This window comes from Bidens hawaiensis, unplaced genomic scaffold, assembly GCF_021521415.1.
Source record: "Bidens hawaiensis isolate Kalapana, Puna unplaced genomic scaffold, B.hawaiensis_p1.1 tig00027176_1, whole genome shotgun sequence".
In the NCBI taxonomy this organism is placed as follows: Eukaryota; Viridiplantae; Streptophyta; class Magnoliopsida; order Asterales; family Asteraceae; genus Bidens; species Bidens hawaiensis.
Window position 1 is genome coordinate 300,001 of NW_027494392.1, and position 2,500 is coordinate 302,500.

General features: G+C 31.4%; 2 non-coding genes across 2 annotated transcripts; one reads left to right on the forward strand and one right to left on the reverse strand.

Annotated features, from left to right (window-relative positions):
• Positions 1–234: 234 nt before the first annotated feature.
• On the forward strand, positions 235–307 carry TRNAT-UGU (transfer RNA threonine (anticodon UGU)). The gene has a single exon. It is a non-coding gene; the product is annotated as a tRNA-Thr (tRNA).
• A 1,293-nt stretch (positions 308–1,600) lies between these two features.
• On the reverse strand, positions 1,601–1,687 carry TRNAS-GGA (transfer RNA serine (anticodon GGA)). The gene has a single exon. It is a non-coding gene; the product is annotated as a tRNA-Ser (tRNA).
• Positions 1,688–2,500: the final 813 nt, after the last annotated feature.

Here is a 2,500-nt window from a genome sequence, read left to right on the forward strand (position 1 = left end):
CGATTTTTTTTATAATCTTTAATCGTGATAAAAAAAATTCTATATCGCTAAATTAATCGTTATGTTCTATAATATTTACTATAATATAATATTTAACAGTTATTTTTTATTCTATATTATATTCTTTAATATATTCTAATTATATGGATGGAAGAGCCAAGAATTCAAATAGTTAATAGCAAAGATTCTAAGAGTTTGTTGAATTCCTATGCATGTTGAATTTATGTTATGTGAGCCTGCTTAGCTCAGAGGTTAGAGCATCGCATTTGTAATGCGATGGTCATCGGTTCGATTCAGATAGTCGGCTTTTCGCTATTTGTTTTATTCGATGTTTTACATGATTGATAATGCATCTTTGCAATCAAAGAATATTGAAAAAATAAATAAAATAAAGTGTCTTCCTCTTTTCGCAAAAGCCATTGATTTCTTATGTTATTATGTTATAGGAATATCCAACTATCTCACGAAATGAGTCCTTTTCTTTTGCTATATATAGAATAGAAAGATCTTTATATTTATCTAACTCATCTCATTATTCTTAATACTTCAGTAAATTTGGCTTTATCTTTATTTAGAATTTAGTTCATTTTTAGTTTAGTTTTATTCTGTAAAATGAAATTTCATCAATAAGAATTAATAATTAAATAGAAATAAGAAGAAGGAGTCTTTATGTCGTGTTAACGAGGTCCTCGTTTAAAAAAAATACGTCGCCTGGGGGCTTTACTGGGGCTAACTAATAAAAGGCCCAGAGCTGGAAGTGATCTTAGAAACCAATCGCGTTCCGGGAAAAAAATCTCAATATCGTAATCGCCTAGAAGAAAAACAAAAATTGCGTTTTCATTATGGTCTTACAGAACGACAATTACTTAAATACGTTCGTATCGCCGGAAAGGCAAAGGGGTCAACAGGTCAGGTTTTACTACAATTACTTGAAATGCGCCTAGATAACATCCTTTTTCGGTTGGGTATGGCTCCGACTATTTCGGGAGCTCGCCAATTAGTTAACCATAGACATATTTTAGTCAACGGTCGTATAGTAGATATACCAAGTTATCGCTGCAAACCCCGAGATACTATTGCGGCGAGGGATGAACAAAAATCTAGAGCTCTAATTCAAAATTCTCTCGACTCATCCCCTCCTCAGGAATTGCCAAACCATTTGACTCTTCAACCATTCCAATATAAAGGATTAGTCAATCAAATAATAGATAATAAATGGGTCGGCTTGAAAATAAATGAATTGCTAGTTGTAGAATATTATTCTCGTCAGACTTAAACCTAAAAAAAAAAGAAAATAAAAACGAATAAGAATAAGGGTTCGACCCATTTTGCTCCCTTTCGGCGAAGTAAATTAACCTAAGGTTAAGATAAATAAGGGTTTGATCCGGATTTTTCTTCCATTTAGGTGTCATAGACCGAGAGGGATATTTTCATTCCTTGTTTACTCTTTTCTTTAACAGTATTTTCCGTACCACAGCCATTAGAAATAGAGAATCTATTAGAGAATCCATATCAAAGAAAGGTCTAACTGTTGGAATAGTTGTATCCATTGATATTTGATCTATTGTGGTTAGTAAGATCGGTAAATTAGGTGAAGGTAAGGAAAGAGAGGGATTCGAACCCTCGGTAAGCAAAAGCCTACATAGCAGTTCCAATGCTACGCTTTCAACCACTCAGCCATCTCTCCTACATAATGATTATGACCCCAAAACCGAAAATAGAGTGAATAATGAATCATTCATATTAGATTATTGGGTAGGTACAACCAATCAATTCTAACTAGAATCTAACTAGAAAGCGATCAAAATAGAAAATTTTTCATCATAATAAAAGCAGGATCTTTCCTTCTAGGCTGGGGGGATAAAGAGAAAATTGTTTTCTTACAAAAACTAAAAAAAAAATTCTATTTCTATTCATGTTTGCAAAAACAATGTTTTCTTCTTTTTCTGATTATCTATTTATACTATACCGACCGGATTAAATCAAGAAATTAGAAATTATAATGAATTGACTGAGCGAGGGGTCTATATTTTATGGTTAATGGATATCTTTAGATCATGATTCTATCTATTTAGACTATGATTCCATATCAGAAGAATTCTCAAATTGCTTTATAGGCCAGTTTTAGAGTTATCAAAAAAACCCTTATCCTATCTATCTATTCTATTAAAAATAGAAATAGATAAAGAATTTTTTTATAGTTGATTGTATAGTGTATACACGTAAATATACAACACAAAAAAATGGGCGGTTATTCTATTTTCATCATACAATGATTCTTTTTCTTCTTTGTATCATAATTCAACCAACTGAGGTTATTCTAAGCTGTAACTTCAATCAAATAAGAATAGTTTCTTTCGTTGGTAGACTATTCCAGTAAAGTAAGATGGAATCGAATCCGGTTCCCATATTGATTTCTTAGTTCTTATCAATTCTTTTTTTGAATATTGAATTTTTTAAGATCGAATAGACTGACCATTTTTTTCTTTTTTTCATGAGA